General features: G+C 39.4%; 1 non-coding gene across 1 annotated transcript; it reads right to left on the minus strand.

The window, feature by feature from the left end:
* Window positions 1–16841: 16841 nt before the first annotated feature.
* Trnak-cuu (transfer RNA lysine (anticodon CUU)) lies at window positions 16842–16914 on the minus strand. The gene has a single exon. It is a non-coding gene; the product is annotated as a tRNA-Lys (tRNA).
* Between the last annotated feature and the right edge of the window lie 1634 nt (window positions 16915–18548).

The following is an 18548-nucleotide window of genomic DNA, read 5'->3' on the forward strand; positions in this document are numbered from 1 at the left end:
CCATACCACTTGATTCATGCCACATCCAGAAATTTTTGCTTCGATTATTTTTGAGATAGAACCTTGCATTTGTTTATTCCTAGGATAACTGGATAGTGAACTTCCTAGTTGTATGTCCAACATAGGTAGGATGACAGCCACACATTGGCACAACCAGCTTTTATTGTTTGAGAAGAAGGTCTCTTGTATGTCTTCCAGCTTGACCTTGAACAGTGACTATCCATATTTCCATTTTCAGAGTAGCTAGGATTATAGGTATAAACCACCTCATTTGGTTTGTCTTATTTATGTTTATGAAAGTTCTGACAGTATGAGAAAATTCTCAAAAAGTTTACTAACCATTCCCAGATTCTAGATGATCCACTTATATTTATTCTGTCACAAACACAGTTTGTAATATTGCACATCAAGAATATAAATATGTATTGCTAATCCCAATTTAAAGAGTTGTGATGATCTAATTTCTATGTATGGATTTTTTTCCTGGCAAAACATCCTGAGTACATAGGCCAAAAATTTAATAGTCCTACAAGCAAAAATTACTTCTAGTATGATCAACAGTTTGCAAATAAGGGTTCCATGCCTGTAGAGAAGACAGATCACAGGGCAATTCCCTGCTGTTACCCTATAATAAATCTGCACTTTTCAAAATAGCAGAATGGTGAATTTTATCAAAATTATTATATGGGAACTATCTTGACCTGATAAAGATTACTGCATTAGAATGAAAATATTCCCAGTTGTTCTGAAGTCAGGCAAAGATGTCATCCATTTGTATTCAAACACATAGCAGGCATTTTTGCTAATATAATGAAGAAAAATATAAAGTTCTTCACAAATAGCTTATATATATATATATATATATATATATATATATATATATATATATATATATATATAAAGGACTCTTAAACACACGGATAAGACAATAAATAACCCAATTAAGAAGATTCAGAGAGAAGGCAAATAAGCACACCCAAAACCCATACATTACAAGAATATTATAGAAATTCTTCTCAAATGTGTTCAGATAATGTTTTCTGGAATGTAAGGAATGTAAATAATTTCACTATCTTGATTCTTCCAATAATAATTTTCAAAAATGCATAAAGAACTTCATTATTCATGGAATTTTTATTTCATGTTCTGTGCATAGCACTTTACAAAAGGTATATTCTTTATTTCTAGAAAACACCAATATTTTTACCTGTTTACAGGAATAAAACAACACATGACAAGTCTAAGAAACATGTCCAATATCGCCCAGCTAGCACAAAAATTTAAGTGTTAGTATAGTCACCGGGTTTGCAAATCATGAATTGAATTGGAGCCATGATTCTGGTTTCTGCTCAGTCTCAGTTGTCATTTACACATCAGCCTTCAGCAACACACGAAGTCTCCCCATGCCTCCATTTCTGTATTTTGAAAATGAAGATAACATCCTCCTAACGCTAGATGATGAGATATGTAACACCATCAGATGAAACAGAACACACATTTGCATTGTTGGAATTTATCCAACAATTGTTGAATAGCTTCTATAAAATCTATGAAACAATTGTCTTACAGCTTTTATCAAAATAACAACCATAATTTTACTGTCTAAAAATCTTGCTTAAAAGTGTATCCCAAATTCTAAAAGAATTTACCCTAATTTTTAAAATTGATATAAAATCAACTCAATCATTCCTCACATTCTGACGAATAGCTATGAAGTGCATTTTCATGAAACCATTACCTCTCCTTTTGAGCTCATTGAACTCAGATTTACAGAGTTGTTCTGTAACAAAACGAGTTGTAAAGAATTTCTTGTGAATTCCCCAAATAATGGTATTCGTCTGTGTAAATGACTTCACAAAACTTTTAAGGCAATTGAAGAAGGAAATTGTAGCCAAAAAATGCATAGAAAATATCTTGAAAATTGTATCATAATCTTTTTCCTTTTCTTGTTTCTTTTTTTTTCAGGAGAAGGGATTGAACTCAGGGTCTCAAACTTCCTGGATAATTGCTCTTGATCCATACACCTAACACTTTGTTGAGCTTTAGATTTCTTTTCAGATAGTTTCTTATTAACTGCCTAGACTGGCCTCAAAACATTATCCTCCTACTTTTGCCTCTCTTATAAACATGTAGCACCAGTTTGTTTTAAATATTGAAGTACCTGTATCACATTTTTACCATACAAACAGCAAACCTCCTATACTTTCCACTGTCTAGCTCTTAAGTAGTTAGAATTGTAGGCATGTACCACTATATCAAGCTGAATTTTTCTAAAAAGAAATTTTTAGTAGCTCTGATAACAAAGAAATATTCACTAACTTCTATTTAGTCTCCAATTGTCTGCCTCTGTAACTTCTTTCTCATTTTTCTCCTCACTGAAGACAGTAAGTTTGTGATAAGTTCAGTTTTGTTAATGCTTTCAAAATATTCCTTTTTATTTTATTTTATTTTTTTATATTTTATTTTATTTTATTTGAGAACATACTGTACAGAGGGGTTACAATTACATGGGCAGGATAATGCATACATTTCTTACCAAGCATTGCAGCCTCCTCCTTTGTTTACCCTTCACCTCCCTTCCCAGCCTCCCTCCTCCCCCACACCCAATCATACCCCCTTCCCCCCCACATCGACATTGTAAAGCTGGTTTTGACATGACATTTTGTACTTCTCATTGTTGCAACAGGTCCACCTGAATCCTTAAACGACTTGTTTGTCCCCATCTCCTCCACATGTTATACTGACATCAAATATAGTGAAAGCGGGGGTTACACTCTGGAGGAGAGACATACAAAGCAACAAAGAAATAATCTTATAAATGCGTTAGAAACACATGCATGAAAGAAACGAAAATATTAAAATACATATTCTACATTCTTCATGCCTCATGTTCTATATCATAGTGATTTTCCTTAGCAAAAATATTTGTCTCAGCCTGGAGAGGTGACTGATGCCTACATCCCGAGGTACTCTGGAGGCTGAGATGCAAAGATTTTAGTTGGAAGCCAGCCAAATATTTTCTATCTAAAAGGAAACTGGATGCATCCTAGTATCATAAAAATCATTATCTCATATTTGTTATAATAACGTTTTACAAATTTAAGGTTATTCATTTGATAACTTTAATAGAAACAAGAAATACACATCAATTTCTCTCAGGAAATCCAAGTCATTCATTACAACCCTAACTTGTTTCAGGAAAGAGATAAAATCTCGTTCAGAGAACATAACTAGGTGCCATTGTTACATTCTCCTTTCTGTCCCTATCAAAGATGCTTCAGAGGAAACAGACCTAAACAGGTATGAGTCCTGGAACATATTATAAATGCCAGCATTGAATGATCTCTCTATGGTAAGAAAGACAATCCACAAATTTTCACGCACCTAAACAACCCATCATGTTGCTTTGCTCTGAGCCTGGATGAGTTTTCTTATTTGTCCTTCTGTGGCACTGAAGGTGTGTATCTTTTTCTACATTCGGTCTATATGGAGTCCTATTTCCTCTTGCAAACATTCTGAGAAGCTCTTCCCAGGCCACAAGAAGTACAGATAAATTATTCATCCCTCACAGCTCTCCTGTCCTGAAAAACTGTTTACTGAATAAAATGGAACAATGATTGCGCAATGATATAAACCTGAGTGAGCATTATCACACTAGTCATAACACCAGAAAAGAACAAGGGTGTTTTCTCATAAGATCAAAATATGCTAGTTTTATATGCATGATTTATGCGTTCAAAATACAATTAAGTAATTCACTATCCTGGAAATGATTGGCGAGACCTAAGAGTTAAATGTCTTAAAAGCTAAAGACAAGGTTTTTGTGAGTTTTATCCAAAGGGAGGGAAGAAAGTTAAAATCCATAGTTTATTTTGTAGGATCAAAGTGGTAATACAAAATGAGAATCACAAAAAATCTCTGCCCAGTCTAGATCTCCGGTGCTTCCCTCAGCATGGTTCTTTCTGTCTTTTCTGGACGTGGTTAGGTCCACCTGCCCAGTGGATCAGTTGTCTTCAAGGCATCTTGGTCCTGAATTGGGACTTGTATTACCCAGTGGTGGTTGGGACCTGGCCAAGGACAGGACACAGACCACTTCCATGGAATGACTTCTTTGCCAACCATGTAAGTAGGATTACAAGTGGAATTTCTCTGAATTTGTCTCCAGAAGGCAATCACTGAACCAAAAGGAAAGGCCAAACAAACTCCTTCTCCCCTCCTCCATTCCTCCCTTCCTCCCTCCTTGGGAAAGAGCAAAATAATTTTGCAGATTTTGGTACACACACAAATCACCCACCATCTCCCCTGGTAAACTAGGTTGCAAGTGACTAAGTTATGTAATTCCATTATGCCCCACTCATTATTCTGGACATCATTTTCAGGTTGTTTGGTGCTTTCTTTTTTTTTTTTTTTTCTTTTTGTTGGTCGTTGGGTTGAATTTCAGCTCGAGCCAAGCTCTCTACCACTTGAGCCACAGTGCCACTCCCTGTTTTCTCGTGGTTAGTTGGAGATCAGTATCTGACAGACTTTCCTGCTAGGGCTTGCTTTGAATCATGAATTATTTTTGTAAGCTTTTTACTGTAAAAAATGCTGTACATAGGGGTTACAGTTACATGAACAAGGCAATGAGTGCATTTCCTATTGAGCATTGTTGCCTCCTTCTTTGTTTTCCCCCTACCACTCCTTCCCTCCCACCTCTACAACTAAACCCCCTCCCCTACTGAAGTTGTAAAGTTCATTTTCCTTTAAAAATATATGTATGTAGATACATATATATGCGAATATATAGGTATATATATATAATAAAAATGCTGTAGAGAGGGGTTACAGGTACATAAGTACGGTAATGAGTACATTCCATAGCAAGCATTTAACTCTTCCTTTGTTTTCCCCCTACCATCATTTCCCTCCCCCCTCCTCAACACCTCCTGACCCCCCTACATTGTAAAGTTCATTTTTTAACTTAGTGTCCTGTACATCTTGTCATCACAATAGGTCAGCCTGCATCCTCATTTAAACGTTCCCCAATATCCTTTCCACTCCCCAAATTACAAAAATGTATGTACAAGGTGCAGAACACCAGTATCAGATCCAGTGAAAACAGGGGTTACACGGGCGGGGAAGAACATACAAAAGAAACAAAAGATTCACATAGTGCATTTTAAGTACATTATAAAACACTAGCAATAAAGACAAAACCACTCTGTCCCTGTCTTGGGTTACATTTTGCTTCACATTATCTCATGTGTTCGTGTGTACATAGCCTTTGAACTTCTCTGCTTTTTCTAGACCTGTGCTAGTAATTGCAAACAAGGGAAACCATGGAAACTATGTTTCTTTGGGCCTGGCTTACTTAAGTTAATATAATTTTTTCCAAGTCTTTTCAATTCCTAACAAATGAGGCAATGTCATTCTTTCTGATGGAAGCATAGAATTTCATTGTATATATTTATACCACATTTTCTTGATCCATTCATATACTGAGGGGCATTTGGGTTGGTTCCCTATCTTAGCTATGGTAAACAATGCTGTGATAAACATGATTGTGCTGGTAGCTTTGGTATTACCCTGTTTGTGATTGTTTGGGTAAAATCCCAAAAGTGGGATTGCTGGGCCAAATTGGAGCTCTACATGGAGTCTTTTTTTTTTTTTTTTTGTCGTTTGTGAGGCTTGAACTCTGGGCCTGGGCTCTGTCCCACAACTCTTCAGCTCAAGGCAGGGCTCTACCATTTGAATGACAGCGCCACTTCCAGTTTTCTAGTGGTTATTGTAGATAGGATTCTCATGGTCTTTCCTGCACGGGCTGGCTTTGAACCACGATCCTCAGATCTCAGCCTCAGTAGGTAGGATTACAGGCGTAAGCCACCAGTGCCCTGCAATATGAAGTCTTTTGAGGAACCTCCAAACTGCTTTCCAGAGTGTTTCAACAAGTTTACACTCCCACCAAAATGCAGTAGGGTTCTCCTCTAGCAACATGGCCACCAGCATCTGTTACTAAATTTCCTGATTATAGCCATTCTAATTGGGATGAAGTGGAATCTCAGCGTTATCTTGATTTGTATTTCCTTTTTGGGGGGGGTAATTTAATTTAATTTTTTTGTGAACATATTCTACAGAGGGGTTACAATTACATGGGCAGGATAATGTGTACATTTCTTATCAAGCATTACAGCCTCCTCCTTTGTTTACCCTTCACCTCCCTTCCCTACCTCCCCCCAACCCCCCCAATCCCCCCCCCCCGCACCAACGTTGTAAAGCTCATTTTCGACTTGTCCTTGTTGCAAATTATCTCTTTGTATATTTGTATTTCTTTTATGGCTAGAGGAGCTAAGCATTTCATCATGTGTCTATTGGCTATTCTTATTTCCTTTTCTGAGTAGTCTCTCTTTAAGTATTTAGCCCATTTGTTAATTGGGCAGTTGTTTGAGGATTTGTTTTTAGGAGATTTCGTTTTTTGAGTTCTAAGTATATTTTAAACATGAGACCCTTGTCCATTGTTTGGCTAGTGAAGATTTTCTCCCAGTCCGTGGGATTTCTGTTGATCTTGTGAGCGATGTCTTTTGCCTTGCAGAAGCTCTGCAGTTTCATGCAATACCATTTGCCTAACCTTTCCTTGATCTGTTGTGCTTCTGGGTATCTATTAAGAAACTTTTGGCTTGTGCAAAAGAACCCTAGAGTTTCTCCTATTCCTTCCTGTCATGTTTTCTTGGACTCTGCTTTTCTTTAGAGGTCTTTGATCCATTTGGAGTTGATTCTGGTGCAGGGTGTTATATACGGTCCTATCTTTAGTTTTCTACAAGTTTTTGACCAATTTTACCAACACCATTTACTAAAAAAGCTGTTTTTTCTTTCTATTCATTTTCTTTTTTTGGGGGGGGAGTCCGATTGTGGGCCTGAACTAAGGGCCTGGGTACTGTCCCTCAGCTCTTCAGCTCAAAGCTAGAGCTCTTCCACTTGAACCACAACACCACTTCTGGGTTTTTAACTGCTTATGTGGTGCTGAGGAATACAACCTAGGGCCTCATGCATGCAAGGCAAGCACTTTACCACTGAGTCACCTTCCCAGCCCCCATTCAATTTCATTAGCACCCTTATCAAAGATTGGGTAGCTATAGGTCTTTGGATTCATTTCTGGGTCTTCAGTCCTAAACAATTCATCCTCGGGTCTATTCTTGTGTCAGTACCAAGCTGTTTTGATTACTATGGCTTTTTATTAGAGTTTTGAAATTTTGAATTGATATTCCTCCAGTGATGCTGTTTTAACTAAGGATTGTTTTTGTTATTTGGGGTTTTTATTGTTCCATATGAATTTTTGGATTGCGTCCTCTATTTCATTGAAGAATGAAGTTGGGATATTGATAGGTATCGCAATGAATTTGTAGGTAGCCTTGGGCAATATTGCCATTTTCACGATGTTACTCTTCCCAATCCAGGAGCATGGGAGGTTTTTCCACTTGCTTAGTTCTCCTTTAATTTCTTTTTTAAAAAAGTTTTTAAAGTTTTTGTCATAGAGGTCCTTCATCCATTTGGTTAACTCCTAAGTATTTTATTCTTTTGTGGGTCTATTGTAAAAGGGGTTGCTTTCCTAATTTCAGCTGCCCTCTTCTCATTATTGGAATACAAGAAAGCTATTGATTTCTGAGGGTTAATTTTATACCTTTCTTTTTTGCCAACGTTTCCGATCAGCTCAAGTAATTAGGAGTTGAATCTATAGGTTTCTGTAAATACAAGATCATATCTTCTGCAAAGAGGAAGAGTTTTACTTCATTTTCCCCTATTTGGATCCCCTTTATGTCAGTGTCTTCTCTTATTGCCCTAGCTAGGCATTCTAATACTAGTTTGAAGAGGACTGAAGGGATTGGACATCCTTGTCACGTTCCTGGAATTTAGAGGAAATGGTTTTATCTTTTCACCATTAAGTATAATGCTGGCTGTAAGTTTGTCATATACAGCCTTTATTGTATTGAGGAATGTTCCATGGATTCCTAGTTTATACAGAGCCTTCATCATAAGTGTTGGATCTTGTAAAAGTTTTTTCCACATCTATTGAGATAATCATGTGGTTCTTATTCTTGCTCTTGTTGATGAGATGAATTATATCGTTTTGTTTATGTTCAACCAGTTTTGCATCACTGAAATGAATCCTGTTTGATCTCAGTGTATGATTTTTTTGATGAGTTGTTGTAGTTGATTGGCCAAGATTTTATTGAGAAATTTTGCATCGAAATTCATCAAAGAATGGGTCTATAGTGCTCTTTCTTTGATGAGTTCCTGGTTTTGGGAGGAGGATTATGCTGAATTCATAAAAAGAGTGTGGTAGGTATGTTTTACTTTTAATTTCATTGAAGAGATGGAGGAGTATTGGTGTGAGTTCTGCCTTGAAGGCTTTGTAGAATCCAGATGTAAATCCATCTAGTCCTGGACTTTTCTTTGGTGGGGGGTCTTTTTTCTTGTTTTGCGGTCATGGGACTTAAACTCTGGGCCTGGGTGCTGTCCCTACACACTTCAGATCAAGGTGAGCACTGTACCGCTTGAGCCACAGCACCACTTCTGTTTTTTTCTAGTGATTTATTGGAGATTCACGGACTTTTCTGCCCAGGCTGGTTTTGAACTGTGATCCTTAGATCTCAGCCTCCTGAGTAGCTAGGATTACAGGCGTGAGCCACAGGCACCTGGGAAAAGTTGGAGGTCTTTTATTGCTGCTTCTATTTTGATGCTTGATATGGCTTTGTTAAGTTGGTTTAAATCATCTTGGTTTAGTTTGGGCATGTCAATATTTGCTAGAAATTTGTCCATACCTTTAAGATTCTCAAACTTACTAGCATAAAGTTTTGAGAATTATCCGCTTAGTATATCTTGAATCTTGGTTATTACTTTTTTTTTTTTGGGGGGGGGGGTCTGGTCGTGGGGCCTGAACTCTGGGCCTGGGCGCTGTCCCTCAGATCTTCAGCTCAAGGCTAGTTCTCTAACACTTGAGCCACAGTGCCACTTCTGGCTTTTTTCTTTTTGCTTATGTGATGCTGAGGAATCTAACCCAGGGCCTCAAATATGCAAGGCAGGTGCTCTACCACTGAGCCACCTTCTCAGCCCCTGAATCTTGGCTATTTCTACAGTGATATTTCCATTCTAATCTCTGAGTTTGTTTATTTGGGTGTGTACTATTTTTTCTGATTAGAGTTGGTAGGGGTCTGTCAATTCTATTAATTTTTTCGAAGAATCAACTCTTTGTTTTGTCAGTTCTTTCTATAGTTTTTCTTTAAATGTAATTTATTTAATTTGGATTTAATTTTAATTATTTGTTCCCATCTACTGAATTTGGGTTTAGCTTGTACTTTTTCAAAGAGCTTTCAGTGACTCATTAAATTTTTATTTTCAGATCTCTCCAATTTGTTAATGGAGGAACTCAGAGCTATAAACTTGCCTCTGTGTACTGTCTTTCTGTGTCCCAGAGAAGCTGGTAATTTGTGTGTTCATTTTTGTTGAATATCATGAACAGTTGTGTTTACTTTCTAATCTCTTCCTTCCACTGATGATTCAAGAGTGTGTTGTTCAGCCTTCATGTGTTACAGTATTTCCTCTGGTGGCTTTTGATGTTGAATTCTAATTTTATTCCCTTGTGGTCTGAGAGATTACAGGGCATAATTTCAATGTTTTTAAATTTGGACAGATTTGCTAAATGGCCTAGAATGATGTCTATTTTGTAGAATGTCCCATGTGCAGCTGAGCAGAAGGTGTAATCTGATGCTGCTAGGTGGCATATTCGTTAAATGTCTGTTAAGTCTAGTTGATCTATGCATATTTTAAGATCCGAGGTTTCTCTCTTGAGTTTATGCCAGATTGTTCTCTCTATTGAAAGGAATGGTGTGTTAAAATCCCCAACACTTAATGTCTTTGAATCTATGTGAGATGGAGTGAAAGTAGTGTTTATTAGATAAATTTTGGTGCTTTATTATTCGGTGAGTTGATATTTAGGATCATAATATCCTCCTGAAGAAGAGATCCCTTAATTAGTATGTAGTGACCTTCTTTATCAGTTCTCATTGATTTTAATTTGAAGTCTATTTATCTGATATTAGGATTGCAAATCCTGCCTGTTTATGGCCTCCATTTGCTTGATATATTTTATTTCAGCCTTTCACTTTCAGAATGTTTATTTTTGTGGGCAAGTGTGTCTCTTGAAGACAGCAGATAGAAGAATCTTGCTTTATGATCCAACTGGACAATATATGTCGCTTAATTGGAGAGTTAAGTCCATTAATATTGAGGTTTAAGACACAAAGGTGTTTGTCTGTCCCGACCATTTTATACAATTTTTGGGGGGGAAGCTGTTCCTTGGCTGTTCTTGTGATTACATATTTCTGTGTTTGTGGACCGCTTCATTGACTATATTCTTTTCTAGTTGGTTTTCTATATGTAGAAGCTCTTTGAGGAATTTTTGAAGAGCTGGTTTGGTAGCGGTATATTGCATCAGATTTAACGTGCTGTGGAAGGTTTTTATTTGTCCTTCTGCTGTGAATGAGAGGTTAGCTGGGTAGATTATTCTTGGTTGGTAGTTATTTGACTTTAAGACATGGCATACCTCTTTCCAGGACATTCTTGCTTTTATAGTGTCTTCTGTGAAATCTGAGGTAATTCTGATTGGGTTACCTTTATATGTGATTAATCTCTTCTCCTTGGCAGCTTTAAGAATTCTTTCTTTAGTGGCTATTGAGCGGTGTGGATTGTAATGTAGAGGTGGGATGTCCTATTCTGGTCTATTTGGGTTTCTAAAACTTTTTGCATGTGTATGGGCCTGTCCTTTTGTATATTTGGGAAGTTCTCTGCTAGGATTTTGCTGAATGCATTTCTAATCAATTGGCTTCCCTCTCCAGCCCCTCTTGTATTCCTATTATTCTCAAATTAAGCTTTCTGAACGTTTCCTGTATTTCCTGCATTGATCTGTCATGCTTAATTTTGTTATGAAAAATGGTGTGCTCTTTCTCTATGGAGTCTAAACTGTCTGCAGCTACTTATATTCTTTCTTCGGCTTCTTCCATTGTAGGTTGAAGACTTTGTACTTTCGTGTTTAACTCCTTTCCTTCTTGCTGGTCTTTCTTAATGGTGCCCAGCTCTTTATTAAGGTTCTCTTTCAAGTCTTGAATAGATTGCCTTACCTCCTGGAGTTGGTTATCAGACTTTTCTTTCCACTCCATAAACTAGGTTCCTATCTTTTCATTAGATTCTTTCTCCCTCTGCTGGAGTTCCTATACCTTTTTATTTGTGGAGGCCATGAAGTCATCTATTAACTTCTGGTTGGCCTCTTTGCACTCTCTGATAACCCCATGTAGGGTTTCCAATTTTTCATTCAGCAGGTTTACCAGCCATGTTTTTAATCTATCTTGATCATTATCTTCTATGTCATACTGGGACTGCTATGTAGCTTTTTTATGTGGAGATGAAGGTGGGATTTGTTTATTTGCTATTTTTCTTGTGTTTCTGCAGTTAGTTCTGCCCATTTAGAGACAAGAACCACATTGCTACAAGAGTAGGACAGTCTTTTAGGACCGGAGCCAACCCGATGTCGTGTAAATGGGTAGATCTTAGGGTTTCAGTGGTAAGGTTAGGTGTTGTCCTGTTTAGCTCTCTTTTTCTTTGCTTGCAGAGGGATATTTTGGCTTTGGGGTCGAGATTGCATATAGTTGTAACTTTTGAGGCAATCTAGGTTTGATTAATAAGCAGTCTGCTCTTTAGAGTTAACAAGATGGGCCCCCTGTACTCAAAGTTGTCAAATGGAACCAATTTTGTAGTCAAATATAGAACCAACTGTAAGTTGGGTCACTTATAAATCATTAAGTATCAGTGGGCTGGATTAGATGGAGAAATGAAGGGTTAAGTTTAGAGAGATATAAATTTAATTTCAGAAGTGAACTTGGGTATAATGATAGTAGAGGGGTAAGGACAGCTTAGGAGAGAGGTATATGTAGTAGGAAGAGAATAAATACCTTGTTACTGAATGTAACAGGTTGAAAAGAATTTGAAGAAATGTTATGTAGGGAGTAGCTTAGAGATCAAGATGAAAATAAGAAAGTGTATTGGGGAGACTTGCTGAGATTAGAAAAATATCAGTCAGATATTATTGAAAAGTTGCTTACTCTAAGTTAACTCCTGTAATTATTGTTTACTCACATAGAAGGAGGCCTTATTTGTGCATAGAACTAGAAAGGGGAGCCCTGATGGAGTAATAGTGTAAGGTAGAGAGAGAGAGAGAGAGAGTGAAGGGGGAGTGAGAAGAAAAGAAAGAAGAAAAAACTTACAAATTCGCAAATTGTAAAGTAGAAGCAGATACCAAATAATAATGAAAAACAGAAGTTTTAAGTGGTATAGCAAATCCTAAATCACAATACACCTAAGTAACACATAGAAATACAAATGAACAACAAATGATCAGACATTTCAACTAACAACACAAAACAAAAACAAGAAGAAAATACTAAAGAATGGATTTTTCGGGTTCTTTGGGGAGTTTATTCTCCCTGTAGTCCTCAGAGCAGATTCCTGATGGAACCTTGTGTGCCTTGCTGTAGTCCACTTTCCTTGTAGCTTGGTTGGGAGCAGACGGCTTTTTTGATTGGGGAGGGTGCCTGCTATCAAGAGTTCCATTCTCACGCCTGGTGGCAGGCAGTTTTGGGGGTTTCAGGTTTGTAGACTGCTATGATCAGACTGGAGTTGGGTTCCCATGGTTTCCCAGGTAGCCACAGGAGCCTTAGGAACAGAGCTTATGTCTGTGTTCGGTTTTGATGTGATCCATCCCTTTTGGAAGGGGGCTTGTGTCAGGGGGCTTTGGGATCCCTCAGAGAATTACCACCCCCAGGGCGTGGACCCAGTTGTGTTACTCACAAGTCTGTAGTTGGTGGTGCCCTGGACCACAGAGCCTGTGCTATGGTGGCTAAGATGGAGTTGGCAGGTTCTAAATCAGAGGGTCTCTGTGCTAGCAGATCTAGGTGGGGGGATGGCTTTGCTGATGCTGAAGGGTCTCTCTCCTATGTGGTGGTGTGAGGAGTCCTGGCACTGGGAGGACTGGGTAGAGGTTGGAGTGGCCAGGGGTCTGTGCAGGGCAGCAGGAGGGAGCAGTCCTATCAGAAAGCTCAATCGGCTGCGCAATTGGCCCATAGAGCATAGAGCGATTGGCTGCAGCTGTGGTTTCCTGGAGATCTTGTGCAGGGTTGACAGGAGCCCTCTGGGATCCTGCCAGTGCTGCAGGTATGGGCTGATTTTGGGGGCTTACCCGGTGGTGCCAATTTCTGGCAATTGTAATGGTGGCGGTAATACTAAGTTTGCTCCTTCCCCATAGGCTGGGCGGTGGGGGGGAATGGGGGAGGCATTCACCAACTCGGAGATCTTCACCAGATTCCCTTCTAACATTTCACAGGTATAGTATTGAGCACTTTCTTCAGCTTTTGGGTGCTCCTCTGCTAAAACTCTGCAGGAAGTCCTAGTGCAGCATTGCATAGACCTATGTGGTACAGGTGCTCCACAAGAGTCCCATTCACTTTTTCTCTTTTGCCTTTTCTTGTTTGCCTGCTAGGATAGTCCTTTTGTAGTAGAAAAAGACTTTAGGTATTTAAAGTTTGATTGGAGTGGATCTCTTGAGGTAATGGGTGGCTGTGGCACTAGATCTTCTTTTGGTCAGAGACACTTAGTGGGCTGCCTGTGAGAACCTTACCATTTTCCCACAACCCGTTTGGATATTTAAATTATATTTCTTCTTAGTGTTTATTGGAGCATTGCAGTTTTTCTGGAATTTAAGGTTTTCTGTGAAACTTTTTCTTCAAGTAATCCAACAGCATTAAATATTATATTTAAAAGATGTCCTGTAGCACCTAGATTTTGTAATTATAATATTAAGATGAAATTCTTATTGTTTGTACAAAAATCCTTTTTAAGTCGAAACAGGAAATATGCTCATTTCATCAGCCTTAGGTCTACTTCCTCTTTTTTTCTCCAGTATCTTTCTTGTTTTGGAACAAGTGTCATGGATGTCTGTCCATTCCAAAGTAAGATTACTCCATTAATTCATTAGAAAAGGAATACAATATTCTTGCCTCTAAAGACAGCTTTGAGGATAATGATAATCTGATAATTCACATATGTGAATTTTCAAAATTATATTGATTATTTTTTCGGTAGGTCATGGGGCTTGAACTCTGGGCCTGGGCGTTGTCCCTTAGCTCTTCAGCTTAAGGCGAGCGCTCTACCACTTGAGCTACAGCACCACTTCCTCCTTCACTTCTTTAGTTAAGTTAATTCCTAGGTATTTTATTTTTTGTGGGGCTATTACAAATGGAGTTGCTTTCCTAATTTCAGCCACACTTTTCTCATTGTTGGCATACAGAAAAGCCATTGATTTTTGGGGGTTAATTTTATAACCTGCTACTTTGCCAAAGTTTTGAATCAGCTTGAGTAATTTGGGAGTGGGGCCTATGGGATTCTTTAAATACAAGATCATGTCATCTGCAAAGAGGGAGAGTTTTATTTCTTCTTTCCCTATTTGGATCCCCTTTATGTCTGCATCTTGTCTTATTGCTGTAGCTAGGCATTCTAATACTAGATTGAAGAGAAGTGGAGAGAGTGGGCATCCTTGTCTTGTTCCTGAGTTAAGAGGAAATGGCTTTAGTTTTTCACCATTGAGTATAATGCTGGCTGTAGGTTTGTCATATACAGCCTTTATTGTATTGAGGAATTACCCCTGCTTTCACTATATTTGATGTCAGTATAACTTGTGGAGGAGATGGGGAAAAAACACTTGTTTAAGGATACAGGTGGACCTGTTGCAACAATGAGAAGTACAAGGTGTCATGTCCAAAACGAGCTTTACAACGTCGCTGCGGGGGGGGGAAGGGGGGGAAGGAGAAGGATTGGGATTGGGGGGGGGAGGGGGGAGGCTGGGAAAGGATGTGAAGGGTAAACAAAGGAGGAGGCTGCAATGCTTGGTAAGAAATATACGCATTATCCTGCCCATGTAATTGTAACTCCTCTGTACAGTATGTTCACAAATAAAATAAAATTAAATTAAAAAAAAAAGACAGCAGTACCCAAGTCAACTAGCTCCTACCATTCTACCCTTGCTATGTTAGGGAAAGTGGTATCAGCCACAGGGGTGTCAGGGATCATGTGGCTGGAACAATGGTGTTATAAATTATAGGTAGCAGAACAGAGTAGCAGAGAATAGGATACCTGGGAAAGGGGAATTGTGACTGTATTCGCTAAGTTGCAGTGCCAAGAAATTGTGTAGCAGCAACAACATTGCAGGGATTGGAGTAGTTAACACAGGTATCCAGACAGTTTAGCAGGGATAAGGAGGAAAAGAGAAAGTGAAAGAGTAAAAGTTGTGAGGGATTAAGGTGGCACAATCAGGGTAACAATGTCATGGGTGTGCAAACTGGTTAGCCAGTACTAGGATAGAAGCAATTTGCATGGTATACTGATGTGGTGCAGAGCTCAGTGTTTCCCTCTCCAGTTTTGGCTGTCAGATCTTTAGGTAACTACTGGTAGCAACTCATTATCAGTATGTTGGGTTCAGGCATGTTCCATCCATAAATGTCTACTCCAAATAGATTGCAATGTTTGACAGTGGCTTTGGGGTCTTTTCCCTAAGCATCCTGAGAGAGGACACTCCACAATCCTGCAGAACAGGCTCCACATAGTGAGCTTCAATCACCTTTTACAAATCTCACTGCTTCTCTCCAACGTCAATTATCATGGTAGCAAGGTGCCACGCCGACCCCAGTAGAGTCTGCTTAGCATGGGAAACCATCTATCAGACCATGATAGGGGCCTCGAGACCTATCTCTGAGTTTTGGGACTTCACCGAAGTCTACCTCAGAGAATGGGGCTTTACAGAAACCTATCTCCAAGTTTTGGGACTTCACCGAAGTCTACCTCGGAGAATAGGGCTTCTAAGAGGCCTACTCCTGGGAAAAGGCTGGCAAAAACCCCTGGAAAAGATGTGTTTCTGCCTATCTTTTCCTCATAAGAGTGCCTATTAATCTTTTACTGTTTCTACTGCTCATTGTACTTACTCATTGTCAACGTTCCCTTATTCAAAGCTCTTTCTTAAGAGTGTTGACGACTCCAATATCTGATGAGTGTCTTAAAAATATGACTAACTCACCAGAGTTAAGTGCTACCCTGAAACCCCTCTTATGGAGGCTAGTAGACAAGTTATAAGTAAATATAAAAGTATTGGGGGTTTCACAAAGTCACTCCAGAAGGAATTGTAAAATTTACAAAAAGTTGTAGGTGCGGCTAGAACAGAAAGAATGTATGGCAATTGCTGAGATAACTACTTAGGAGAAAGAACTTCCTCATTTACTAAGAGACTTGCTAAATCTAAGTCTCCTTGGTGCTTACTATTAAAGAAGGAACAGGAAAGATCTTAATGGGACAGTTAAGGCCTCTATAGAAAAAAGTAGTGGTTAATTGGTGACAATCATCGAAACCAATTGTATTTCTTAAAAATAGAGGTAAAGCTGGAAACAAGTGCCTATCAGGCGACCAGTTGGTGACCACCCAAGGACGAAGCCCTGCAGCAAGGTTGTGTAACCTTTTGCCCTTTCAGGCGACCAGCTGGTGACCGCCCAAGAATGAAGCCCTGCAGCAAGATTATGTAACCTTTTGCCCTTTCTTATGGAGACTTTTGATATAAAAGTTTGTTATCCTCTGCATTAAATCGCACTCAGCACTCAGCACTCAGCATCCACTCCTAATGTGTGTGAGTTGTCTGTTTGCCATCTCCCCGTCCTATTCCAGGTTCCTCCCCTAGGTATCCTCCATCGTCCCGACAGAACCCGGTCCGCGGCAGGTGGCGCCCAACGTGGGGCTCGAACCCACGACCCTGAGATTAAGAGTCTCATGCTCTACCGACTGAGCTATCCGGGCAATGCCACGCCGACCCCAGTAGAGTCTGCTTAGCATGGGAAACCATCTATCAGACCATGATAGGGGCCTCGAGACCTATCTCTGAGTTTTGGGACTTCACCGAAGTCTACCTCAGAGAATGGGGCTTTACAGAAACCTATCTCCAAGTTTTGGGACTTCACCGAAGTCTACCTCGGAGAATAGGGCTTCTAAGAGGCCTACTCCTGGGAAAAGGCTGGCAAAAACCCCTGGAAAAGATGTGTTTCTGCCTATCTTTTCCTCATAAGAGTGCCTATTAATCTTTTACTGTTTCTACTGCTCATTGTACTTACTCATTGTCAACGTTCCCTTATTCAAAGCTCTTTCTTAAGAGTGTTGACGACTCCAATATCTGATGAGTGTCTTAAAAATATGACTAACTCACCAGAGTTAAGTGCTACCCTGAAACCCCTCTTATGGAGGCTAGTAGACAAGTTATAAGTAAATATAAAAGTATTGGGGGTTTCACAAAGTCACTCCAGAAGGAATTGTAAAATTTACAAAAAGTTGTAGGTGCGGCTAGAACAGAAAGAATATATGGCAATTGCTGAGATAACTACTTAGGAGAAAGAACTTCCTCATTTACTAAGAGACTTGCTAAATCTAAGTCTCCTTGGTGCTTACTATTAAAGAAGGAACAGGAAAGATCTTAATGGGACAGTTAAGGCCTCTATAGAAAAAAGTAGTGGTTAATTGGTGACAATCATCGAAACCAATTGTATTTCTTAAAAATAGAGGTAAAGCTGGAAACAAGTGCCTATCAGGCGACCAGTTGGTGACCACCCAAGGACGAAGCCCTGCAGCAAGGTTGTGTAACCTTTTGCCCTTTCAGGCGACCAGCTGGTGACCGCCCAAGAATGAAGCCCTGCAGCAAGATTATGTAACCTTTTGCCCTTTCTTATGGAGACTTTTGATATAAAAGTTTGTTATCCTCTGCATTAAATCGCACTCAGCACTCAGCACTCAGCATCCACTCCTAATGTGTGTGAGTTGTCTGTTTGCCATCTCCCCGTCCTATTCCAGGTTCCTCCCCTAGGTATCCTCCGTCGTCCCGACAGAACCCGGTCCGCGGCAGGTGGCGCCCAACGTGGGGCTCAGAGCGGGGCAAGAAGCAGTTTCTTCAGTCAAGGAACCTTGGGAGGTAAGCATCTATCTCTCTCTCTCTCTCTTTTCTTTTCACCTGGAATAGTAGTCAGAAGCTCGTTGGGGTGCTGCAGGCCCCTCAGTTGTGACTGAGAAAGATAACGAGCAAATCATGGGGAGTTCATCTTCTAAGAATAAGGATAGTTTGTCTCTATTTTAAAACATATACTCCACAGCAGCAGTGGGAGAACAAACTAATCCTTGGTTCCCGCAGGAAAAAGGAAACCATTGAAAAAGTGAATGTAACTCTAAGTTCCATAAAGACGGAACTCCTCCTTCGAGAGGAAACAAAAAACGGAAAAAGGGAACCATTGAAAAAGTGAATGTAAATCTAAGTTCCGTAAAGACGGAACTCCTCCTTCGAGAGGAAACAAAAAACGGACAGAGGGGCAACCAGCCCCTCCCCAAGAGAATAAGAAACAGATAATTTGATACAATTTTCATATTTCAGGAATGGTGAAAGCCTGCAGGTG

Source organism: Dipodomys merriami, unplaced genomic scaffold (genome assembly GCF_024711535.1).
Source record: "Dipodomys merriami isolate MVZ:Mamm:240054 unplaced genomic scaffold, mDipMer1.0.p SCAF_47, whole genome shotgun sequence".
Lineage (NCBI taxonomy): Eukaryota > Metazoa > Chordata > Mammalia > Rodentia > Heteromyidae > Dipodomys > Dipodomys merriami.